Source organism: Fukomys damarensis, unplaced genomic scaffold, assembly GCF_012274545.1.
Source record: "Fukomys damarensis isolate Sample0158 unplaced genomic scaffold, DMR_v1.0_HiC HiC_scaffold_12, whole genome shotgun sequence".
Lineage (NCBI taxonomy): Eukaryota > Metazoa > Chordata > Mammalia > Rodentia > Bathyergidae > Fukomys > Fukomys damarensis.
Genome location: NW_022900924.1, coordinates 51413064 through 51440351, shown reverse-complemented (window position 1 = coordinate 51440351; position 27288 = coordinate 51413064). Strand labels below are relative to the sequence as shown.

The window sequence follows — 27288 nt, the reverse complement described above, 5'->3', positions numbered from 1 at the left end:
CTACTTTGGGGGCTGCAGCTGACCCACCTGGCCAGCCTTGTACCCAGACCTAGACCTGCTGCTTGGAAGGAGGATGAAAGACAAAGAGATACAGAGCCCACTTAACATGCGGGCATCCACGAGCCATGACCTGAGTGCAGCCTCTCTCCTTTGTGCTCACAGAGGACTCCAATTAGGCTTCATTTCTCCTCTGGTCTCCTACAGGGACCCCAAAGGGAGTTATGGTCTGGAGGTGACAGCCCTGAAAACACACAACAGTGAGCTTCTTTGGGTGATTCTAGATGCCTTGAACCTTTCAGCTCTTTCTTTCTTGAGATCCTCCTGCTTCAGCCCTTTAATGCTGGAATTATAGATATGTGCTATCACACCCAGCCCCAAGTATTTTTTAGAAGCAAAGTAATACAGTGGATCCCCAAGTTATGACTGGCCTGGCATAGTAACAACTTGGGTTAATTAGATTAATGGAAGATTCATCTGCCTCTTGTTATGTATAGCATATATCCAGGTAAACATCCAGATCTCAGCCGTATTGATTTAGTTACAACCAGCTCTTGGGAACCAGTCGAGTTTGTAAGTCAAGGGTTCACTGTTCTAGTGGAGGTAAGCCAGGAGCTGTCCAGAGAAAAGAAAACCTCTTCCCTCCACCACCCCACAGACAAACAACCTCTGGGAGGTTGGAAGGCACTCGGGAAACACTGAGGGGCGTTTATCTCACTTACACATTTTGCTTCCATTAACCCAGAAAATTTTCACTGCCGAAAAAAAAGACAGCATGCTTATTGTGCAGTTTGTTTATCAAATGTGGCCACTGCAGTCACATTGGTTTCCAGCAACCAGGCACATATCAAGGGTGCCAACGGAGAGACATCTGGGAGAGTAAAATGTCACCGAGTGGCAACAAACTTGTTGCAAAGTATGGTAAGTCCATGGTTGAAAAAGAAGGTGAAAATATGTAAGAAGATGTAAAATATGTAAAATGTGTAAGAACAGGTGCTTTTCAAAATTAAAAATAATAAAAGACACCAAAACAAACAAAAAGCATGATCTTGTGGTTTTGGTGAGTCCCCTTCTGTGCCTGCTCATTTTTAGGAGTTAAAAACTATAATGCTAATTCTTCGACATAAACATTGTTAATGTTTTTGATGGTGCTCGTATTTTTCCTACTTCTATATTAGCATAAATTTATACTACATCAAAAAATTTCCTAGATAGTTATGGGGTGCCTGTATATTTCCTATGCTTCTTGTTCAAAACCACCAATACCAGATAGTAGCCTACAAGGTCTGTCTTTATAAGATAGGCGTGATGTGTAGTGTGAAATTGTTTTAGGGTCTGGGATCGCCAAAGTATACATGTCTTAAAAATATTATATTCTTGGTAAAGATTATATTTCTGGGCCATATCTGAACCATACACAGTTCCTGGGTTTTGGTTGTTGGACAGTTCTTTAACCCTAAGCCCTGAAATGGTGAAGGTTTCACCAAAGTCTGACAATCAGTTGGGATGTGGAGAGACAGCCACACAGTCCTGCAGTTCTGGAGTTTTTACTGGGGGGGGTGTCCTAAAGGACCCCACATTTTTGGAAACCTGAAAACAAAGGAAAAAATCAGCAATTGATTTTAAAGTCAATACTGAGAACAATTCACGCATAGTTCACCTTTCAAGTATGTACGATGTTATTGAAAAATGCAGGAATGTTTAAATTTTTTAAAAAATTCATTGTCGTAAATGGTATATTGCAGTTAATCTCTTCCATACACTCCCTCTTGCTTCAAACACATTTGTGCCTTCACTTTTGTCACTTTTGAAAGCAGTTATACAGCCCCTTTTCCTGAGTGGCTTTAGCCATGCTGCCGTGGCTGCCTTAATGTCTTGAATTCATTCAAAACATTTATCTTTCATTGTCATTTTGATTTGGAGAAGAACCAGAAGTCACATGGTGCCAGATCCAGTGGATAACATGGATGGGGACACACTGTGATGTCGGATGAGCCTGCCTTTCTGGTGGATGGGCCTTAGCAGCAGCATTCACCACATTTTTGATCACACCCTGTAAGGACCTTCACAAAAGAGGAATTCCAGAACTGCTTCAGACAGTGGCAGGGTGATGGGATAAGTGTGTCTGAAGTGAGGGGGAGGAGTTTTGAGGAGGATTAATGACCATGTGTCTTTCATTGTAATAAATTTATAAACATTCACCATGTATTTTGATCACTTTGTGTACAAGTCTATGCATTCTGACAAACTTGTGTTGTTGCATAACTAGCAGCTCAATCAAGATACATAATTTTTTCCATTCTTTATCCATTCGCTAGTTGAAGTCACTTGAAGACTATCGCTGCAGGGTTTTGGTAATTATGGAATTCATTTATTCTTTTTGGGGGGGATCAGTGCTGGGGACGGAGCCCAGGGTCTCCTACATGCTAAGCACACACTATCACTGAGCTACACCCCAGCTCCTAATTTTTGGCAGTTATGAATAAAGATATATAAATATCCTACTCTGGTTTATTATATACGTGCAAGTCATTATTTTTATACTTAGGTGCAGGATTGTTGAATCATGTAGCTGGTACACATTTAACTTTTAAAAAGCTGTGAAGCGATTTTCAAAAGTGGCTGTACTATTCTGCATTTCCACTAGGAACACATTCAAGGTGCAGATGCTTAACATCTTTACCAGCATTGGTTGTTGTATTTTGCCATTCTAACAGGCTAACATGCTAGGTTCATGGCTATTCATGAGTATTTCAATTGCATTCTCCTCATAACTAATTATAGTGACATGTTTTCATGTACTTACTTCCCATGTACACATCCTTCCAGAAGAGTCTGCTAAAACCTTATGCCAATTTTTAAAATTCTGAGTTTTTTCTTTATTATTATTATTATTATCTGAAGAGTTCTTTATATATTCTGGAGCAAAGGACTTTATCATATATGTGTTTTGCAAATATTTTCTCTCTTTCTATGCTCGTCTTTTCAGTCTCTTAACAGTTTCTTTTGAAGAACAGAAGTTTTAATTTTTAAAAGGGCCAATTTATCTTTTATTGTTTGTTTGGCTTTTCTGAACCAGAGTCTTGCTACCTAGTCCCGGCTGACCTGGAACTTGCGATCCATCCACTTCAGCCTCTCCAGTGCGTGCATCATCATATCCAGTCCATTTTTGCATTATATATATGATGCTATATTGAAGGAATCAAAGGCCATAAAGGCCATAAAGTTTCCTTTATAAAGGAAATGTAAATGCTGTGGACTCAGGGTCCCTTTTCCTCAAGGGTCGGCTGTAATTGAAGTCTTGTACCCTGGGTGGCGCTGTTGGGACCTTTGGAAGTGGAGACACTCTAGGAAGTCCTTAGGTTGTGGGGGGAGTGAGACAGTTCTGTTGTGACCGGTGAGGGTTGTTATAGAAGGAGCAAGCCTGCCCATCCGCTTTCTCTTCACTCCTAGTCAATGTGTGACTGTTTGCTCTAATGCACACTTCTACCATGGGTCACCACCATCTCACCAGAGGCCAAATCAGTGGGACTTCCTGTCTGAGATCTTCAACTTTGAAGACTGTGAGTAAATAATTTTTTTTCTCTATAAGTCAGCTGCCTCAGGCAGTTTCTTGCAGTAACACAAAGCTGACAAATATACTAGCCAAGACTGACCACTGCCTTAAGGTATTTGCTGTATATTGTAGGAGAAATATACATAAATATATATAACTAACCATAAGATGATGCAGACAAAAATAATCTGCATATTATCAGCTCAAGCACAAAATTTAAATGATTTCATCACTCATGCCAAGAGCCCATCAGAGTATTTAGGAAAAAGCTATCTATATAAAGGCTCAGGATGTAGGCAACTGAGTAACTCATCCCTTTAGAAACCTGGCTAGTAAGGGGACTTGGAAAAAAATACCTGGTCAGAATGTTTTCCTATTTCCTTATAAATGGCAGATGTCTGAAATCTTAAATGGGCATATTGAAATGCTGGAGAGAACATTGACCTGTGAGAAAACTCATTTAACAACTTTAGTCAAGTTATATCAGAATTCTGGGCCTCCATTTCCACATCTGTAAGGTCTTGGATCAGACATTTTGTGTCCCGTTAGGGAAAATTAATGCAAGCATTTTGGAAGTGTGGTGCTGTAGCCCAGAAACCTGGGTAGTGAATCAATAGATGCCAGACTGAAAGACATAATTCTGGAACCCATGGGCAAAGATGGCCTCTGCACAGTAAAAGAATAAAGAATATTCTCAGAAATTAAAGTTAACTCATGTTGCACACTAGATTATTTGAAGGTAAAGAGCATTCATGAGAAAAATAAATCAGTGGACATTGCTGATATTTTCTAAGCCTTGTAACAAGATCGGTGAAAGCTTATTATAGCATTTATCCTATATCTGTGAAAACTCAGTTTTCCCTCATTATGTCCAGAGACCTGCTTAAGACACAGGAAATAAATGGTATTTGAAAAAAGGGCATTTTTTTTTTCCCTGAATGATGAACTAGAACGAGCAGAGATTCAATTGAGGAACTGGCCTTAGTTAACATGTTTGTGTGTTACGTGGAAAAGAATGAAATTGTTGCTTAGCATCCTAGTTTGTGACTTTCAGTTCAATGGGAGTAATCCCACACAATCTTATCAATCTGAGTGTCATAGATAAGCCAAGTTATATTAATAAGATGATGGGCACCGGAGCTTTCAGTTAAGACAAAGGGCAGTGATTTGGGAGTCAGAGTAGTTACCAAAGATAGTAACCTCTAGACTCTAAAGAGCTTGAATAGGCAAAAAGAGAAAAGCAGCCAGGGAACATCAGCTACCTCTAGTCAAGATGTAATATGCATCAGAAACATTATCCTCCCCTAAAAACCATGGAGAGGGAAGGCTCTAGACTAGGACACCATGGGCCAAAACCCGATTGCCCAATGCTGGAGAAGATGCGATAAAGCTGAAGGTTTTATGCTGAGGGAAGAAATGCAGTCATATGACACCAGATTTTTTTTAAAGGCCTAATCTAGCAATAAAAAGCCTCGGCGTGGAATATGATGGGCTACAAAAGCATTAACATTCTGGAGAGAATAATGCATCTCATTACCCCAAGTAGAGATTAGGATGATAATTTGAACAATCTTTATAGGAATTAGCTAATGGGCTATTAGGCTCAATCATCCAAGGAGGTAAAGGGATCAGATGTTTTCAGGATGATGTCATGGAAGGGCTGCTTGCCATCTTGGTCTCAGGAAGCCGAGAACCAAACAAAGTTCCTTTCACATTCTATCAGATCATAAAAAGTAGTAACTTTTATCTTGAGTTCTGAGGAAGCTCATAGTATTTTAGCAGCTACAGTTCATCAAAGCTAAAATTTATGTCTGGAGGAAAGAGCTTCCTGCACATTTGTGTGTGTGTGTGTGTGTGTGTGTGTGTGTGTGTGTGTGTGGCTAGTGGGGGTTGAACCCAGTGCCTTTGTACTGAGCTACACCCCCAGTTCTTTTTTTTAACGTTTTAAAATTGTGAGACAGTCTTGCTAAATTGCTACACTGTCCAAGCAAGGCTTAAGTTTACAATAACCGTGCCTCAACCTCCCAGAGTGCTGGGATTGCAGGTGTGTACCCCCATGCCTGGCTGCAGATTTACTTTTACCATGCCAACCTCCTAGCAAAATGAACAATGTGGTATCCTCTCTTGCAGCAGTACTTCTGTTGTCTATCAGAGAAAGGGAATTTTTGATATTCTGTTCATTTGCCGGACATACTTGCGCTATAAACCCCACTGAGATATTTAGATTGTTATAGCAAACACCGAAGTGAATTATTAAAGTCCCACCCAGAATCTAAGACAGCGTCATACTTCAGACAACGAAAAATAAAAGTAAAATTGGAATAGGGAGTCTGCTCGAACAGTTAAGACATCAGATGTAAACAGGTGGAAAATTATTTGAAATTTACATCAAAGGTCAGCCAATGCATATCTGAGCTGTTGTGAAATAACAGTGATTAGCCTAAAGTAAGTTCTTTCTGAAATCTTTTGTGGAATGTCCTGATATCGCCACATAAGCTTAAGGAAGAGGTGGTAGCAGAGATTGGGTAAAAAGAGACAGAGCTGTAGCCCATATGGGTCACACTCTGTGGCTCTGCTTGGCTTAACCTATAACATGTAGCTCTCCTGAGAGCTGTCTCCCTAGTATCTTTTTCTTAAAAATGAAGTTTCTGAAAGCAAAGTATGTTTCTTGGACACGTTTTCATCCTTGGCCAGTACACAGAGTATGTACAATATGACAGACCCAGGACTGCCCTTCCACGTTAAATAATTCTAAACCTCAGTTGGCTAACTTGTGCACCCAGAAAAGGAAAGGAAATGACAGGGGAACATGACACGACCTGAGCTCAACCAAAGGAGGTCCAAGCAGGGTTAGCATAATTTTCAGGCCAACTGCAGAGACTAGACTGACTGCTCGGAACTTCCTTGAAGAGGAAACAGGCAAGATTCCTAGCTCGCACCCAAAGTGCAGAAACACAGCAAGTTCATTCAGTCAGCTGCCTTTGTTCTCATTCAGGGGATATCTAGTAAGAATTTCAAGACATTTTCTTCAGCAGGACAGAATATACAGATAGAGGTGACCCAACTGTTAAAAATCTTGAAATGCTTCTGTGCCCCTGGGGAAAATATTGCTGTCTGAACAGCCTGGAATGTCACCAACTCCCCTATCTGCTCCGCGTCCTCCACTGCAACCTTCCCCAGACTTCTGTCACTCCAGCAACCATGGAGTGCATGCATGATCCTGAAGGATCTCGTGGGAGCTTGCAGTGTCCGTTCCGACCGACCAGTGCCTGGGGTACTGCTGGTGGTTCAATATTGCCCTTATCCTGCCTTTTCTCAGACAGTGGCCCCTAAGTGACACCGGTGACAAAACTAGAGAGTACACTAGGAAAGGATGGCGAGGGAGATGGACGAAAGTGGAGGAGACCAAGGTATCCAGGTTAGAGAGTGAGGGGCTCTTAGTTCTAAAGACCCTTGGACTAGAATGAAGATAGATTTTTCCCTTGGTCCTGAGTGGCATAGCCGTACCCACTTACTTCCTACCAGAGAAGCTAGGGAAAACAGATCACAACTGAGAAGCACTAGGAACCCCAGAGGAGAAAAATCCTATGTAAATATGCAAACAGATTAAAAATAGAGAGGAGAGAATGAATCTAAGCCACAAGTGTATTTTCAGACTGCCAAGGTCGTGAACTCCTGCGTCTTATGCACCTCCATGTCCTCTTACCAAAATCAGAGGGAATTTAGTTCCACTGAGGGCCATATAAGGGAGGATGAGGGAGCAGTCCCAGATGGGGTAGCATAAAAATGCAGAAAGAACATTTAATTCCTTTAAAGAGTAAATGGCACCGTGTATACTCCCCAAGCCCGCTGCCCTTAAAAATAACGTGCCTTTAGGGTATGGCATGAAATTTGGCCATCCAGTAAGATTTCATTCATTTAGGCTACATGTTTTACATTTACAAATTTGGCCTCAGAACCCAAAATGCAGAAAGCGATCCTATGGAAGAATTTTCAAGCAATTGACTTATTGTGGCCGCGTCTCCTATCCCTTTTCACCTCCTCTTAGCTCGCCTGGAGTCCACCTAACCTCGCTGAGGGTCTAGAGCTTTGGACTTGAGGGTCTTCCTTTCACCGAAGAATTGGGAAGTTCACATTCCACCCAAGGCCCAGCAGAGTAAATGTCTAGCTGCGGGACTTGGGCACTATCCTGGGGGTGGAAGAGGGCCTCAGGGGTTGGCCCACTGTGGTTCACTTTCCCGGGCTGGAAAGGAGAAGATCTTCCCACGGAGGGCCGCTGCCCGTCAGCCAGGGAGTCTCCTTGCTTCTCATAGTCAAGCACCAGTGCAGGGAACTTGACAGAGTTGGAGGTGAGGAGCGTGTTCCCCTCCCCAGCATCACCACCGGGTGCTGCGTGATCAGAGGGGTAGCGTCCAGCGCTGTGGTACCCGAGGGAGGCGGACATCACGGACTGTTTACCACTGACGAGAGAATTGCCGCCCCACGATGGCGATAAACAGCAGATCAGTTTCAGCTGGGTTCCAATGTTGACTTCTAAATTCTCTGAAGATGACATATACCTTTATTTACTGATCTGAGAGGGAGTGGTACCCACTACCCGCACCCACCCACGCCGTCCAGCACATTCCTGCACCCCAGCGTATTTTTCGGCACCCATTATGATTTCTTATGGAAACTCAAGCCTGGGAAGTTTTGTCAGAAGAAAGACTAGGAAGAGCTGAGTCACATTCAAAGACTCAAAGACAGAGGTGGCGCAGAGAACTCGGGTCTTCGTGACTGTGAGGACATCCTCCTGCCAGGAGGGGAGAGACACAGGCTGTGCTTCCTAGCAGGACAGCACGGCCTACCGGCCTCCCAGTCTCTGGTGAGCGCTGTATCACGGGAAGCCCAGCCCCTGTCCTCCAGTTGCTAGGGTGATTTAAAAATAGCATCCACGGCCTGGAGGGGAGGGGTGCAGGGAAAGAAAGGAAAACAAGAGGCCTTTTGCGGGAAAACTACAGGCCGGGAGTCCTGCTTTGGCATGAAATGGGTGGAAAGGGATGTTGTGGAGTTCTGGGTCTGCTGTGAGCTCTTCTTGGGAAGGAGCCAGCTGCCCCCAGAGAAGAGCCTGGAACCAGCAACCAGAAAGACACCGGCAGGCTTTTCAGAGTGAGAAGAAACCCCGGGCATTCAGGTTCAGAATGCCTGCTCTGAAGGTCAAGGAAGCTGGGGCTGCAGATCAAGCTGGTCACCACGCAGAGCTTCTGCAGAAGTCAGGACGGGGCGAACGCTCCGGGACTCTGACGGGCTCAGGGCCACTCTTTATGTGCATCAGGAATTCCCAGTTTCGGTGTTACTGTGCCTTGTGTCCCCGACAGATGCCACCCGAGCTTTAGAACATTTTACCACTTTACTTGAGAGTTTGAGGCCCATTATCCTCAAAAGCTGACCAGCTGGTTTTGAAAATTACTTAATGGGTGCCCCAGGATGCTAGTAAGGTTTTAGTCTTTGTCTCTCTGTTTTCTACTTATAAGGCTGTCTCTCACTGTCAGCTTTGGGAGAAATAAAAAGCAGCTTTTCTTTTTTTTTGTCCAGGAAAAGTCTCCATACTTTTTTTTTTTTTTGTCTCCGTATTCTTGAATCAAACTACGTGAGAAATTTTCCTGTTAGTTTTTGATGCCCCTGAAGAAATTGCCAAAATAAATTATGATATACCACGTCACAGAACATGGGATATTGTAAACCAGAGGTCCTCAGTCCCTGGGGCACACCCTGGTACCAGTCATGGAATATTAGGAACCAGGCTTCACAGAAGGAGGTGAATGGTGGGCAAGTGAGTGACGCTTCATCTGTTTTTACAACTGCTCCCCATTGCTTGCATTACCGCCTGAGTTCTTCCTCCTGTCAGATCACTGACAGCATCAGATTTTCATAGAAGTACAAATCCTACTGTAAACTGCTCATGTGAATGATCTAGATTGTGTGCCCCTTATGAAAATCTCATGCCCGAATATGTGAGGTGGAGCTGAGGCAGTGAGGCTAGCACTGCGGAGAGCCTTAAATTTCAGATTAACATTAGCAGAGAGGTTTGACTGCACAGAGACCATAATAAACCAATTGATTGCAGACATATCAAAATATTATCAGTGAGTAGCAAGTGAAAATTAAGCTTTGTCTAGTGGCTCACTTTATAGTGGCAAGAGTACTGATATGCTTCAGCCGTACAGCCGCATCTGGTGGCAGGCTCTGAGTCAGAATCCAACACTCATTTTAGTCCATGCATGGCCCATCTCTTATTTTCTTTATCACTTCCATCCATTTCTCTTTCCTACACTGTGTGCTTGTCTCAGACATACTTCTGGTAAGCCCACAAGCTAGCCCTAGCCCAGGTGAGTGAAAAACAAGTGTCCCTGAGGAAAGACACACTGATGACTCTTAAGACCACAGCCAACAAAAAGTTGCATTTAGAATACCAAGAGTCTTGTTTAAATTATTGGCTCACGGCAATAGGGTTATTCACATTCTCCAAACCCATGTTGTACCATCTGTGGTGACTAGCTATCCAGTGATGCCATAAAACTTCCAAAACCACTCCATCGCATGGAGCTCAAACACCCTGAATTAAAGGAAAAGCCTTTGGAGTTTTTCAGAAGAAAAAAAATGTTAACACAAAGAGCAAAATCAGTTTTTGAAGGCCACCACATCACATGTGTCTGCACTGAGAGCATCTTCATAGTGGCTAATCAATTTGCTGAAAGTAAGAAACCCTTTGCTGTTAGTGAAGAGTGATCCTACCTGCTACTGAGGACGTTTGTCAAGAACTTTTAGATTAGGCTATAGTTAAAAAGGTGGCATGTATTCCTCTTTTGGCTAGCATCATAGCTAGAGCTGATGAAGTAGCAGGAGATATTTAGGCATAATTTTTAGAGAGGATTAATGAGTCACTGTGGTATGCAATCCAGGCTGACAAGTTTACCAATGTTGACATGATCACCTATGTCAGCTTTCAAAAGTTTGAGCTTTCCTTCCCAACTACGAAAGACCACTGAACTGGGAAGCAATGGATCTGAGACTCATCTGTGAAGAAGTACAGTGAATCGACTTTGTCCACAAGAGGATCAGCTGCTTGACAATGCAAATGACTTTGGCTTTAAAAGTGCATTTGAGACAACTTCAAATCTCCATACATTGTGGATTAAAGTCAAAGCAGAATATCTCAAGATTGCCTCCAAAGCACTGAAAAGCCTGCCTCCATTTCCAGCATCCTATCTATATGAAGCAAGACGTTCTTCAGTGACGGCAACCAAAACAAGACTACATCGCAGAATGGACGTAAGCAAAACACTTCGATGTCTCTGTCTCCCATCACCTCCAGATGGGATTGTCTAGGTGCAGGAAAACGAGCTCAGGGCTCCCCATGATCCTGCATTGTGGAGAGTTGCATCATTATTTCATTATATATCACAATGTAATAATATAAAGTGCACTATAAATGTACTTGAATAATCCCCAAAGGACAACCTGCCCTGGCCTGTAGATAGATTGCATTTCACCAAACTAGTTCCAGTGCCAAATAGGCTGGGGACTGGTGTTGCAAATCATAAAAGAAACATAGAAATTATTAAAAATAAAGCAGAAAGCAGGTTGGGACATATGTGTATATCTCCATTTTAACAATTATGATATATTTACATAAATATATCATATATTATACATGTAATTAATGCATATTTAATTTTATATAAGCATTAAATACAAACATCATTTCAGATTGTTTCTAAATAGATCAGTTACAGCAATTTTTACTTCTATACACTCTTAATATTTCATATTTTTCTACAAGAGTCATTATATTTTTTAGTGAAATTTTTAAAAAAGGGGCACATTACCAACATGAAAGCTGTGTGCTCTTTCCTTAAACATATCCAAATGAAGAAAGAATAGTGACCTGGTGGCGGAAGTGACCTTCTCTTGTTTCTAGAAACTCCCAGAGTTTGTAAGGGAAAGGGTGCTCGAAGGCAGAGAGAGAGGCAACATGACCTCTTTGGATCCTAAAGTCAAATCACTGTTTTAAATTCAACTTTCCTGAAAACCTTCCAGAAGGAGCTATTTCAAACCTTGTAATCCTCCCTGTGGCCTCACCGTGTTGTCACCACAATGGGCTGTAAAACTTCCTGGTGGAGCCAACCTGGCACAGAGAGAGGCCCCCTCCAGGGGCCTGGGCATGGCTTGCCGCTGTGTAACCGGGTGTGTGTGGGGTGGGGGTGGCCACGTGGGTGTCCTCATCGCCTCCTTCTAGGGTATCCCTGAGAATCTTCTGGAATGTTGATGTGGAGGTCCTGAATTTCATTAGGTCCTCTTTATCGTGGAAATATCTTATTTCTCTATCAAGTTTGAAAGATACATTTGCAAGATATAATAGTTTGGGTTGGAAGTTATTTTCTTTTAGAGTTTGAAACACTTTGTTCCAAGGTCTTTTTAGTTTTAAGGTTTGTGTTGAGAAGTCTGTTGTAATGCTGGTGGGTTTTTCTCTTTAGGCGACTTATTGCCTTTTTTTTAGAAGCCTTTAAGATTCTGTTCTTGTGTTGGACTTCTGGTATTTTAATTATTATGTGGCATGGAGTGTTTATTTTTTCTGATTATGACTATTCACGGTTCTATGTGCCTCATTTATTTGCATGTTAAATTGTTGTTCTATGGACAGTTTTCTCTGATTATGACTATTCACGGTTCTATGTGCCTCATTTATTTGCATGTTAAATTGTTGTTCTATGTCTGGACAGTTTTCTGCTATTACTTCTTTAAAACGGATTTTTTATGCCCTTTGTGTCACCCTCTAATTTTTCATTAATTCCAATTACTCTTGTATCCTTATATTAGGCTTCTTTGAGTCATCTCGCAGCTGCTGGACTCATTTTTTCATGTTTTCTTGTTTTTAAGTCTCTCTCATTAACTGATCATTAACTGAGGCCCTGTCCTCTAGGTCTGACCCTGCCCTTCCATTGCCCCTTTCAGTTGTATTGTTAAACTCCTAAATTTCTATTTGGAACTTTTTTATACACTCATTCTTTTCTATACTGGGCATTCATGTTTTATATCTTTTTCTTTAGCCCCAGTAGATTTTTATATTAGTGTCTTCTCTAGGCTTACTGATGATTTGTTTCATTACTGTCATTACCTGGTTAGTTACCTCTCCTTTAAATTCACCAAGCACCTTCTTGAACTGTTTTACCTCCACTGATGCCCTTTCATACCTTTCTGCTTGTGGCTTATGATTTCCTCCTCCTTACTGCCCTCTGAACCAGTTTTGAGGGATTTGGGGGCTTTGGGAAGTATCTTATTGCCTTGTGGTTTCGTGTTTCTATTTGTTTTTGTTTTGCTGGGGTTTGAGACTTTTTGTCTCAGTGCCCAGGTTCCAGGAGTGATTGGCAAATTGTTTACGACTCCCAGGCCATCCAGCTATTGACATATAGAGAAAACCAATTGACAGCAACAGCTGTGCTACCTTGGCTATAGCAGTAAATTCAGAAACAACAATGGTGTCAGATACTAACAAACCCTAAGAATCACTCACAAACCATGCTTATCCAGAACAAAGGAGTCTGTGATTTTAGTGAAGACATTCACACCACCCGGATACTGACCTGTAGTGAGTCAGGCCACTAATTTCTGCTGTATATATGCAGCAGTAGCATGAGCTTAAGCATCTCGTTGCACTAAATGCAATCTCCTTCAGGTCCACCCCCTCTGAAGTTTATACCCACCAAACCTGGTCTCTCACCACACTATAAAGGCCCTGTGATTCTCCAGGCCTGAGCCTGGGCCCCATAGGGGATCTCAGAATCCTTGTTTAGCTCTCACCATCTTCGAGTCTATCTCCTAAGCCTCTCACCCAGTCTCTGTCGTAGGGTAATACTTCAGTCCTGGAGTGAAACTCTCCTCCTAGATGTTGGTCTCATCTTCAATCAGATCAGTTTTTTGGTTGTCACCTCTGCCACCTTGTGCTGTGCATCCACACACACACACACACCCAGGAGCAGAACTAGTCAGGATTTGGTAGTTTGGCTGCTCTCCTCTTGCTACCTTTGCAAATCACTTGAGGCCTAGGGCCAGTGGCAGCAATGGCAGGAGGTGAGTGCATGGTTCCTCTCCATTACCATTTTTCTCAAGGCAAATCTTTTTCTTTCTTTTGGTGTTTAGAGACAGGGTCTCACTATGTAGTGGAGACTGACCTGGAACTCACTGTGTAGCTCAGGCTGGTCTGGAACTCACAGTGATACGGGGCCAGAGTCAATTCCTTTCTCAAATGAAGTTGCTCAGCCATTAGGAGTGTGTCCTTGCCAGGACACTCTCCATACCGTATGGAACAGAGTTTGTCATTGATTCAAGCCTTCACCTTTGGATCCCGAGACCAAAATATGAAATCTTAATTTGTACTTCACTGTTAGAACATACTATGGACATGTTTGTTGGCTGACATGGGGATCGTCTCACACTCTTCACCCGAGGCATGTTAATCCAGTCCCCATTTGTACCTAGGCTCTCTTGCAACTCTGTACTTTTGGGGGGGTATTTATTTATTATTTTTTTATTGAGTTTATTGGTACATTTTATGTATACAGTACAGTTACATTCATTATTGGGATCTTGCACCTTTACATGATAGGTCTTGGCTCTCATTTTTTCCCCTTGTCCCTGCCCTCCCTTCACCCCCTCCTCCCTTCCCCGTTTATAAATACTTTATTTCCATTTTTTTTCATTTTCTCATATTTTTTTTCTTTTCCCTTAGTACCTTTCCAACTCTGGACTTACTACAAATAACTATGTCAGTCATGCTTTTATGATTGTAAACATCCCTGGTAATGTGCAGAATTAGCACAAAGATGTACAGGATTAAGACAGGAACAAGGGAAGTCATCCCTGTAACTGCCTGGCTACTCTGAGTCCAAGTGCTGCCAAGACTGACAAATCTACTGACGAACCAGAACAAAACCTGAGAAAAGTTGAGGGTTGTCTGGGTCACACCCCGAGCTTCAGAGGTCTGACATTTATTCTTCCTAAAATAAAGAATTTGAGTCAGGTGGCCGCTGTCCAAATGGAGTCCTCTACTGCTAAGTGATTCAAGCCAACAACTCCCCATGGCATTTAGCTCCCTTATATTAGGTTAATCCATAGGCTCATCATTTGAGGGGTGAGGTCATTGGAATTGTGCCACGCATTTCATGTGGCAAGAGACTCAGCAAGGGATGCAAGAAGGAGACTGTCTGAGTCCCTTTTGCTGAAGGGCACCTATATGCCAAGAGTGCATAGAGACTTTTTAATTCATGAATGAACTCCTTCAGTTGGATCAGTATAATTATTCTCTGGAAACACTTTATAAATCATCGTTGCTAAAGTCCTAGTGGGGCTAATTTTTAAAAATACTGGCTTGAACTTTGAGACAGTACAGGATTCCGTGAATTGATATTCAGTATCTCTGTTACTGTGTAATTTATTAAGAGCAGACATAGACATCGGGCCTGTCTTCCTCAAAGCTTTTACAAATGACTTACACTTATTAAAAGCACCCCCCAAGCTCCTTTAACTTTTAAAGGTGCCAAACAAAATGATTGATAATTAAGTGTTTGTAGATGTGGACTAGTATTTCCCAAACTGTGTGCTATAGAGAAATTGCTTCTAAGAAATGTTAATAGGTACTGTTTCAAAAAATTTTGGCATGCAAGAACTGGCAGCCAAAGGCCAGAGGTGTAGAAAGACCAAAGAAAGTGTCCGACAGATCCAGGGTTGCACAGAATGCAATTTATCGGGGACTTATGGAAAGAAGTGAAAACTGGGTAGCATCGAGACCTAGATGCCTGCACACCCAGGCAGGAAAAGGGGCTTCGTATGCTAACCTAGATAGAGGTGGGCAGTGGCCAACCAGAATGTGCCTGGACTTTCTAGAACAAACAGACAAAACATAGCATGTTAGAGAACAGTCTCTGTGACTAGCACAAATGTTTGGCCATGCTAGTGACTCCGTTTATCCTGCAGGATTTGGAATGTATGCCCGAGCCATCTGATAGGCAAAATGGCAACAGGGACCAAGATGGCTACCATCTGTTGACCCGAACCCTGGATCCCTTATTTTCTACAGGCACAGATTCTCAGATTCAACATTTGTGGGCAGAGTGAAGACACAGCATTGGGCCGAGTAAAATGTTGAGCTAAGACTTAGCTGCGACAGAGGTGCCTCTGTCATAGTAAGTCTCTGGGTTATCCTGAGCCCTGCTTGGAGGCAAGGTGGCTGGGCAGTCGGACACTTTGTTGCCAGACTCTCTTCAGTGGAGGACAACTGGAGAAGGAGTCAGCTAGATGCCCCAATGCTTGGAGTCCCTATCAGTTGGAAGATTGAGGGCCTCAAACTTAGAAGAAGCCAACGGGGGAGCAATACAACATCCATTAAGCCATATGTTGTGTTATTTAGATTAATTTTCTCTGTAGAGTAAAGTCTGGGAACAGTTTCTTGTTTTTCTTGAGGAAATATCTGAGGCAAAGGAAATGGCAGCAAGGACAGCCCCACAGCTGCAGCTCACGTAGAAGTTGCAACCGATACCGATCATGTGCCCCCTCTAGGACCGTTCCAGAGCCTCTCCTCAGCTGGCAGCTCTGTTGGTTGGTTGTGTGGCTGGCTCACCTCCCAGAGTGGCCGGGCCTCTGCCCCAGGGGGGCCTAAGCCTCACAGCCATGACAGCCATATTCCGTGTACTATCAAATGTGCCTGTTGAGCGTATTCTTCCCTGTTCCAGTTAGCTAACAGCAGCCCCACCTCTTCTTCACAATCAAGCCTTGACGGTGACTCCTGGCCTTTTCCGTGGTTGTCACAAAGATGACAAAAGCAGCCCACCGAGAGGCACAGGGGAAATTTTGATGTGAACCTTGCTGGGTCTCCTGAGGGAAGCGTTTTTCTGTGAAAACCAGGCTCTCTAAACCAATAAAGTTTAGGGTTATAGGAATGGGGAAACAAATTCCACACTTGGATCAACAAGAGCGATAGTAAGTGCAGTAACTCCTGATTCTCTCCTTTGCTTTCTGGAACTTATATTACACCTGTTGAGGACTCCGCACTGTTTGATGGTGGTTGGCTTAGTGCAGTGGCTTTCAACTTCTTGGTTTTATGATCCCTTTCCACTCTTAAAAATTACTGAGGATTTCCTGAGGAGCTTTTGTTTGTATGGGTTGTAACTCCTGATAACTGTATTAAAAATTAAAACATAAAATTAAAAAATACATCTTTTCATTTGAAAATGGCAGTAGGGCTTACATAGCATGTTGGTGGAAATAACATTTTAGTATAATTATGATGAAATTAGTGTTGATCTAGTATTCATGGCACCTGAAGGTGAAGTCTGAAGTGTCAAAGTTTTCCAGAATATGAAGGATCATAATACAGGACAAACTTGCTAAGTGAATTTTAGTTACCTTGGTTTACAATATCTGGTTCTTAAAGAACAGGTAAGAAATATGTTAACATTTTTATAAAGTCTGGTCTACTTTAATGAAATCTTTTCTTGAATACTGATTAATTCCTTGGCAAATAATATAACTTTTTTAAAAAAACTTTCTTTATAACCACCTACAAGGCAAAGATTCTTTATGTTAACTTTGTTATGACTTTGTTCAAGCAAAAAAAAAAAAATCACAGTTTTGGAAGAACTTCTATGTTCTTTACTATCATTTTATTTTCTATGGTTAAATTTTTTAAAATTGCTATTTTGATTAAATAGGAAACTAAATATTTTCAGGCACCCACAATTCCATGTTAATCACATGTCCAAATTTTCTCTGACAACTTTTTTATTTGTGCGTTCTGAAAATCAGATCCAAATGTAGACCGATTAATGGAGGAAAGAACATTTCAGGATATCTTTTATATCAAAAAGTATTTTGAGATTTCCCAGAAGGCCCTTGCAAAATCACAAAGATTTGTTCTTTCACCTTGTACAAAGAGAGGTGCTAGAAGTGATTAGGGTTTTTGATATGTTACTATCATAAAATTGCATGGGAAAACTTGTCAAATCAGAAGAGACACTGAGTTAAGTTCGGATAGATAAAAATGTTTTACTCATATAGGGATTGTGGAAGTTATACAATTCATGGGAAGTCCCTGTATATTTGTTATGCCCTGCTTTCCATATGTCTCAACTGCTTAATCTTTGTTGGCTTAATTATTGGCTTAATCCTTGTTGGACTTTTCTATATTTTTCAGAGTCTTGGTGGTGCTTTGGCTGATGATATTAGAGAGAAATTGTGGGCACAGTTTCAGTTGTTATTTAAAATGTTAACCTGGCTTAATTCTTTCATTTGAATCTAGCAAATTCTGCTTTACTCATGCTGGGTGTGGTGGCGCACGCCTGTATTCCCAGCACTCTGGAAGCTGAGGCAAGAGGATCCCTGAGAGTTTGAGATCAGCCTAGGCTACATAGTGAGTTCCCGGGCAGTCTGAACTACGTAGTGAGACCCTGTCTCAAAAAAAAAAAAAAAAAAATCTGCTTTTCTGAGTTTCAGCCAGGGATGCTCATCAGACTTACTTGTGGAATTTTGTGAAAGTACAGATGTCTTAGATTTGTTGAATCTCTTTATATTCTTGGTGTGCTCCTGGCATGTACTTGCTATCCTGTTGGCAATTATTATTTTACATCTCAGGATTACTATGTTATATATCAAGGTTTTTCCCCTATAAAATTATGTTCCTCCATTTTTATAAATCTGATTAACATTCACCGACTTCTCTGAAAATAGGATTAATCCTTATTCTTAGAGACATGTTGTCTGAAAACTTGTCTTGGAATGGCTTTCTCATCTTGTTATGCATGGCCGCAGGAGCAATCCAATTTCCTCATCAGTTACATTATTCTTATGAACTCCCGTCAGACCTTTACCCTGAAAATTATCAATAATAAATTAACCACAGTCATTTGCTCTATCATCTAACATTGTTTTTGTTTGCTCTGCTGCTCGGCTAAAAATTCTGCTATCTGTTACAGGTCTGAGTTCATGGGCCCAAGAAGGAAGAACCGTCTCACAAGCCCACAGGAGGGTCGCAGGTGCTTGAGACTATTTACACATCAAAGAAGAGACTTTGGGGCACAGGCTTCTGAGGTATTGGCCTACTTCCAAGCCATACTCGTGGGTTGAGTCTGAACTTCCAGGACTTTTCAGTAAAAAGCACACAGGCTCATGAGACTGCTAAGCCGAGAGCCAGTGAATCAAGTGTTAATGACATCACGCTGAGTGAGCTGATGAGGAAAAGTTAATGGTGGTTATTAGTTTAGAATATTGTGAATGTTTAAATGTCTGCTTTTTCAGATTTAAAAGCAAGTATGTTCCTTTTCTTTGTAAACTTTCTGTAATCCATAACAGTTTATTAGACTGTTTTATTTATTGAAATGTAATATCTTAAAATGTCTGATTTTCACTGACCTCACTGAAATGAGAAACTCTTTATTTTAAATTTTCTATTAGTAAATATTTGCATACATAATTACATTAATTGGGGGAATTAGTACATATACATATCACATCTTGATCATTTATATTCCCTCTTCCTTTGTTTTATTCTTTCTATACTTCTGTTCCCTCTCTCTCTCTCTCTCTCTCTCTCTCTCTCTCTCTTTCTCTGGCATCCTTTTTCTAAACCATTCAGAAGTAAGTTGCAGTCATAACCCCAGACGCCTCAGTATGCATCTTCTAAGAACAGTCTTATATAGCCTGAGTGCACTCACCAAAACCAGAACATTAGGTTTGACACTGTACTCTCCTGTCTGTAGACTCTACTCACCTATTGCTGATTTTCCCAATAGTATCTTTTAGGGAAACACAACAGTGATATCTTCCTTTCCTTTCTGGTCCTGGGTGTAACACCTGATCATGCTAGCTTCATTGATTATACCTGTTGAATCTCTCAGTCAACAAAAGTCCCTGTCCCCCACCCCAGTCTTGTTTTGCACAGTCTTGATTGAGGTTTTTGAAGAGCACAGGCCAAGTCCTTTGCAGGCAGTTTCAGTCTGGGTTTACTGGATGCTTTCTCTTTGGATTTGGATCACACAATTTGCAGGATCAGTGCTGAAGCCCTGCTGCCTTCCCGGTGCGTCCTGTCAGGTGACACAGTGTCCGCCTGACCCAAATGTTGCTGTTAGCTTCTGTTGGTGTCTATGGCTTGATCACCACAGCCTCTGCCAGGTGTTAGGAAGGCATTTATACGAATATACTGTGAAACCATATAAATATTCTGTGCCTTATTAAACTTTCACTCATTTGTTCTGGCTTCTGTTGATAACCCTTGACTGAAACCATGATTACTTCGATTGGCTGCCGAGTGGCACTTTTCTAACTTTATCATTTTCACACCTACTACTTGGCTTTCTACTATGAGTGAAAGCTTTTCTGTCTTCTCTTTTTTTCTATTTATTTATATAAACATGGACTCATGGGTTCCTATTAGGTTCAGTAGTCTGTAATAAATTACTTCTATTATTTTAATGCCCACATTGTCTTAGATTTGATCAGTAAGATCCCTTTTGAGCAGGCTAGGTTTTACTTTAAAAAGAGGCCAATTTTCCATTCAAGTCTGTCTCCAAACAGCACATACAAGGCCCCAAGAGAAAATAAAGGGGAAAGTCCCAGCAGTGTGCCAAGAGGTAATAGCCAGCAGAGAAACCTCTAATGGATCAGAGCTCCCCAAACTGTCCCAACTTTTTGGTTTCCTCTTCCTTTCCTGGCCCAGAATGAATTAAATGTTGGAGCTTGGAGGGACCTTAGAGATTGCTCCATCCATGATTCCCAGCCCTGGTTTATGCTGAGGGCTGAGTGACTGCAACTCCTAGAGAGTTGGGAGTTGTTTTAACAGAATATTTGCTTCCTTATCCCAACTCTGAGATTCTGACTCAAAGGCACACTCTGCAGGGCAGGTTTGTTTTTTTTTTTTGTATTTATAAAGCTCCCGCAGATGACTCAGACACTGGGTCCACAGCCTCTCCACACACACTCACACACACACACACACACCTCTTTCTTTTACAAGCAAGGAAATAGCACCAGAGAGAGAAAGTTGCATTCTCTGGTCATGCTGTTAGGAGGTTTCTTGGGTGGCCAACACCTGCTTTTTGCCTGCACGGTGCTACCACCTTTCAGCTCTTTGAAAACACTGAAGCGTGCTGGTGGGACTCATTGCTCCACCTTTCCTTTTAACCACTCTTGCAGGAATTTACCTGCAGGAGGGACAGTGTTTTAAGTCAAACTGGGAGCTGTCTCTGCTTATTTCCCTGACACTTACTTGCAGTGTAATTTATTTTAAGCTAATCCCAAAGTTTCTTCTTTATAAGTGGAAGATAGTAATGCCTCCTTCATTTAGCTGTTATGAGTGTTAACTTTAAAAGTACAATAAAAGATGTCCTGGCACTTTGCTAGCTAAATATGCACTCACCATTCCCTTGACCTTAAACACATCCTTACTCAGATGCACTTAAGGAAGCACTTCCTGCTGCCCCTGCTGCCTCCCTTCTCTCCTGACCCCTTTCTCAGCCTGACAGTTGTATCTCCTTCCATCAGAGAAGGCAGCTATAAGGGAGAGGAATGTCATTACACGGCACACATATATCCCCGGTGTCTGTGCTCCCCTTCGCATCCCTGGGCCACGTGATCATGCCTGTTAAACAAAAATCAATCTTTAAGCATGCAAACTTTATAATTCTGGATTTTTTTACCCAAAAGCCATTCAATTACACTGCCTTACAAATCTAAAAAGCACCCATTGTTTCAAAGGCTCTGTGGCCCTGCCGGGAAGGAAGGGGACATCTTCTGAGCACAAGTGTGAATGTGAATAACTGATGCAGAGCAGCACTCCCAAGCTCTCAGACGGACCACAGCTCACTGCCTCATTTGGTGCGTCCCATAGCTGCAGCTCCTTTCCAACACCTTCCATCTGTTTGTTTACTTAAGAGAATCTGTAGGGCAGGGCCGGGTCAGGAGCCTGAAACTCCTGAGTATCCAGCAGGATCCAAGCTCCACTCTTCCATTGTATCCAACATGCCAGCCTTGGCCTCCAGAGGAAGACAGCTCTCTTGACACTGTGAGAGTAGGAAGCCAAGCAATGGCTGGGGTGGGGACAGCCAGGCCTTAGAAACAGAGGCAGTGACTGTCTGTATTGTTGTAGACTAAGCTACATCCGAAGGATGGAGAAACTGAGATGATTCCTGTCTTTTCTAGAAACTTTAAAAGCAAAGGAACGTAGCATCACTGCTTGTTAAAAAACACATCCATATGCAGCCTAGGAATCATAAGATAATCATAGTAACTCAGAGTGGAAGGGTTCTTTAGTACCTCCACACATTCTTTAAAACTCTCCCTTTTGATGCAGCCTACTCTCTCTCCTCTTGAGTGTGGGAGATTCCGTGAGATTCACTTCTCGTCCGAAGAATGCAGCAGAGCTGATGGAATATGACTGTCAAGGGCAGGTTTAGAACACACTGTCCTGCTCTCTCCTTTGGATGCCGTACTCTTCAGGAAGCAGCTGCCATGTCATGAGGACACTCAAGCAGCACCGGGAAGAGGCCCAAGTGGTTGAGGTACTGAGGCCTCCTTTCCAGATTCCCTGGAGAGCGCCATCTTGGAAGCAGATCTTCCGGCCCTAGTCAAGCCAAAGAATGACTGCCACCTCGTGAGATACCTGAGCCAGAACCACCCAGCCAAGCTGCTCTTAAATTATTGACCCATAAACATTGCAAGATAATAAACATGTATTGTTTAAGTCACTGAGTTGTGGTATTTTGTTACACAGCAGTAGACAGCTCATCATTTCCATAACAACCATAACACAAGGCAGCCCAGGCTCAGCTTGAGCCCTGTGCTTGATACAGCTGGCTTCCTCATGGGTTCCCCTGCCCTCTGTTACCCGGCACTGCTCCCCCAAGACTGGTTTGGGCTTCCCCTTAACTTCCCTTCTGATTAAGGTATGCTTTGTGCAGCAAAGGTGAATTTTCTTCTCTTCCAGGTGACCACGCTTCAGGTACATGAAGTTAGTGATCATGCCTGCCCCCCAGTTCTGTTTTCCATCTAGCAGGATATGGAGACTCCAAAGGCCTTAAGAGGTGCTGGCCACAAAACAGAAGGAGGGCTAGAGAAGAAAAGTATATTTCTTATTATATCACAATATCCTAGTCCAGAATTAGGCCATGGCTCTTTATGTACCAATCCAAGGGGACTGGATTCTGAGAAGCCTCAAGAAGGAGGTGGCGCCCATCCTGAATCACTAATAGTAGCAGCACTGATAATGATAATTAGCACTACTGTCACACTCCAACTTTGCCAAGTCCTGGTCAGTGTGTTTTGTGAGTTAGTTCATTTAATCCTCACAGTAGCTCACAATTATTGTCTCTTTTCACAGATGAGAAAATCAGTACACAAAGTTTACAACCTGCCCTAGTTGACACAGCCAGTAAATGGCACGGCAGGATTTAAGTCTAGGCTGGACCTGGAATCCATACTCCTAACTCCAACCCTGTACTACCTCTGCCCAGGTCTAGTCTATCCTAGATCTGTATTGAAAGCTCTTGCAGAAAGAAAAATAGGCAACTATTTCTTGAGCAGCTGGTTCATATGAGGACTGGGCTGACTGCTTCATGTGCACTGGAGAAGTCAATGCTCACAATTAGTGGAACTATTTGTTCAGTAATTGTTTATCTAGCACAGAAACTGTGCTGATTCTTATGAGGACACAGTAGTGACTCAGGCTTGGTCCTGCCATCAAGAATTTTTTGGTTTCAGAGAAATAAATCGTAGACGGAGATAACTACACTCTTCGGAAGACAATAAAGTTGCCCTCCCAGAGAGGAGCAGAGCAGAGCTATGGCCTGAATATTTGTGCCCTTCCAAAATGTCCCTGTTGAAATCACAACCTCCACGGGAATTAGGAGTGGGGTCTTCTGGAAGTTATTAGGTCCTGGGGGCAAGTCCTTCATGAATGGGGATTAGGGAGGTTGATTGCTCTCTCCACCATGTGAAAACTCAGAAAGGAAAAAGTTGCATTGATGAATCAGATAGCAGGCTCCGGTTCTCTTCCTCTAGTTAACAAGGTAAGGAGGGAAGCAGCACATTTTGAGGAGCCCTGATAGTCTGTTTCCAGGAAACTGAATCTGCAGTTGTTTTGATCTTGGACTTCCCTGCCTCCAGAACTGCAAAAAATAAATTTGTGTTCATAAGTGAACAGCCTATGGTATTTTGTTATAGCATCCTGAATGGACTAAGTCAGCAACACACAGAGAAGGAAATGGGGGCCTGGCTGACCCCTGAGCAGTGCTTGAGCAAGTTCTTACAGGGTGTGAAGTTCGGAGAGGAAGAGATGGGAGAGGGCCTGCCAGGAAGAGAGACAGCACAAGAGTTAAAATAAGAATGATGATGCTTCACTTTAACTGAAGGCAGAGCCTTCAGATAGAAACAACATACTGGGATGTTTTTAGTCGAATTTCTATGTCTGATGTGATTTTCTAAGACGTCATCATCATCATGAGACTGCTGCTAGCTTGTGATTTCAGTGAAGCCACCCCAGTCTGGAAAGAAAAAAGGCCCTGTGAGGCTTTAATCTGCAGCAAATAAAAACTGTCAGGCCCTCAGAGCCCCAGGATACTCATTTATCATGGTGAGAAATAGTGATATTAATAAACTCTTCTTCCTGGTACAATTTCTCATCATCACCCCCCACTACCAGTTTCCACTTGCAGAGTAAAACTGGCAGCAAACAGAGCTTCACACTTTTTGCAGACCTGTTGGATAAACACACATAAATACTCCTAGCAACCATTTCACACCTAATAAAAGGGGGACAAAGGCATCAACTACTCAGTGGGAGACTTGAGAGCTGCTAGGATTTCCTCTCCTGGGGCTTGGCAGCAATGGGCACGGTTATGACCCACCTATGTGTGCTCTATACACTGGGGGCAAAGTCACAACTTTTGGTCGCCAGGGGGTGCGGGCCCCTGAGAGGTGGTGAATGCTTTTAAAAACCTGTCTATTTGAGATCTCAGAGAAGAGGCAGATTCAGATCTCTGAGGCCTGAAGCTTGTACAATTTAAGGATATTTAAAGGAGAAAAGATACCAAATTGTGAATTCAAGGTGAACTTTGAAAGCCACTGTTCATTTAGAATAGTTAAAGATATCAACAGATTTTGAATCTTAAAAAGGCCGACAAATACCATAAACATGACAAATATCATAAACATCACAAAATCAAGAATATGATACTGTATTTTATTAACTGCTTGGCATATGATTAAAATCTTTTTTTTTTTTCTTATTTTCCCATTGCTGGGCCAAAATACCCAACCCCTGCAACTTCAAGTATGAGATGTTTATTTTGGCTTACAGTTTCAGCAGGTTCAGTCCATGGAAAGATGAAATGGAAGGGCAAAACGGCATGGTGGAGGAAAGCTGTTCACTACAGGGTGGCCAGGGAGCAGAGAGAGAGGAAGGAAGAGCTGGGGACAAGACCACGCCTTTCCAACTCCCACCCCCAGAAACCTCTCCTTTCTGACCAGGTTCCACCTCTACACTTTTGGAGGAAATTTTACGCCTAAGCCATGGTGTCTACTTCTTTGGGATCACATACTCTTTAGATCACTTCTTTAAATGGTGACATTTTGGCAATAGACCTTCAGAGAGAAGATAAGTTTGTCTCATCTCCATCATGTTTGGTCAAAATGACTTATTTTTATTAAATGACAGTTTTGAACTTTTCTTTCAGCTTTATGCTCATTGGAAATACCATGTAAATGTTGAAGATTATGAATTTTGGGGAAACTTTTCACAGAATTTCTTTCCTATATGAGAACACAACTTTTGAGAATGTTGAGTATTCTTTGGTAGTGACTAATCTTAAATACTCTTTGAATTGGGAATTACTTATTGATTTATTAACCAGTTAGTCATTCTATACATAGCTGTATGTTATCCTTATAAGAATCAGTTTTCATACTAATTCAATAAGAACTACAAATTTTTTCCAATGTTTTCACATGATTCACCCCTTTTTATTAACTAGATCACTAAATAATCCAAAAAAATCTATTAATTACTATTCTGTTGAAAAGTTGCCTCTTTCTTTTTTATGAGTTGCTTTTTACTATAATTAAGTATTTTTGGTTATAACTTTCTTCCTGATGTCAGAATAATTTATATTTATCTCATTGTTTGCATAATTTTTTTTCTAAAATCTTAGTTCTTTAGTGCATATATATAAAGATGACAAAAGAATGTACTCTTCATATTTCAAAATTGGGAATCTATACTCTATTTAATTGAAATATTTCAAAAATGCCTTTCAAGTTGAATTAAATGTCAAGTTGAATTAAAATCAATCTGAATTAAAAGCACACCATACATCAGGGACCATTATTTGAGTTGGTATACCCAGCAGGTGAATACATAGGCCCAGGAGCCAAGGAGCAGAGAGACAGGGAAGACCCTGCCTACCAGCATTCCCACTATCTCACTTGGCACATGTATCAGTTAGGGTTCACTAGGGGAACAGAGTTGATATTAAAATATGATGTATAAAGGATTTGCAAGGTAGGCTTACAACAGCTGCCTTCATAGTCAGGTGCAGAAGAATGCAGAAGACACCATCTGTGTACTTGAGAGCTTCAGAAGTCGAAGGCATGGAGTACACTGTAGAATCACATAAGAGTGCGCTTTGGGAACCCAGCAGTCTGCTTTGCAAGCCTAAGGAGTCTGCACTGGAAGCCTGGTAATCCAAAGTGATGGCGAAGACTGGAGCAACTCCAAAGAAGCAAAAGTGAGACTTCCTTCTTCTTTTCCTTTTTATTCCATCCAGGCTGTAAGCCCATTGGTTAGTGCCACCCACCTCAAGGGTAGGTCTTCCCTCTTCAGTAAATCTGTGAGCCACACACGCTCAGAACTGTGTTAAACTAGTGCACGAGGCATTTCTTATTCAGGTCGACACCACAATTCACTATCACAAGTAATGCTTCTCATTCCTGCAACATTAGGCTCTGTGGGTCTAGAATACTGATTTCCAGAGGGAAACACTAACATGTACCCTATTAAATTTGAAGTCTTGGCTGCTGTCTAGTTACCGTGATCTCCTTGTGCCAAAGACCAGACAGCAAGGTGAGGAGCCCTTCGTGCTAGCAGGAATGGTGGCCTTGATTGTTAGAAGGGCCCATAATGAAGGTAGGACAGAATAAGGCAGACACCCAGGTGATCTGCTGGGATATTTCTTGGTAGTCTCCTGCCTACTCTAATAGTAAAATGTGACATCCATGGCCTGTGAATAGAATAGTGACCAGAAATTTTGGGATGTTGGTTTGGGTTATCCCACCAGGTTCAGTACCTCGACTAGTGAAATCAGTAGTGAGAGGAATATGAAGTGGATAATCACGGCCTTGAAGCTACCTGCAGCCACTTGGGCTGTCGACCATCCCTCTAATTCTCCTCAGGTAGATGATAAAGAGACCAATCGGAATCTGAGAAGGGCTGTTCCCCGTTGGCTTAAATTTACCATTGCAAAGTTCGTAGATTTGATCAGTCTGAACCGTGGAAGGTACTGGATGCTCTACTGTGTCAGCTAGACCTCTCCTTGTAGGACCAAGGTCCCCACTCCCTTAGTTGCTGTGAGTGTTGACCACTGACTGTTCACACCCGAACCCTTCTAGGAGTTGCCCTGCAACAGAGAGAGCTGTTTGAGCCAACAGGGTGGGGCTCT

The 27288-nt window shown here is 42.1% G+C and overlaps 1 long non-coding RNA gene across 1 annotated transcript; it reads left to right on the top strand.

Moving 5' to 3' along the window:
• Positions 1–3383: 3383 nt before the first annotated feature.
• LOC104862311 lies at positions 3384–22278 on the top strand. The gene is made up of 3 exons (XR_780266.1): positions 3384–3560; positions 18559–18673; positions 21930–22278. It is a non-coding gene; the product is annotated as an uncharacterized LOC104862311 (long non-coding RNA).
• The last annotated feature ends 5010 nt before the right edge of the window (positions 22279–27288 follow it).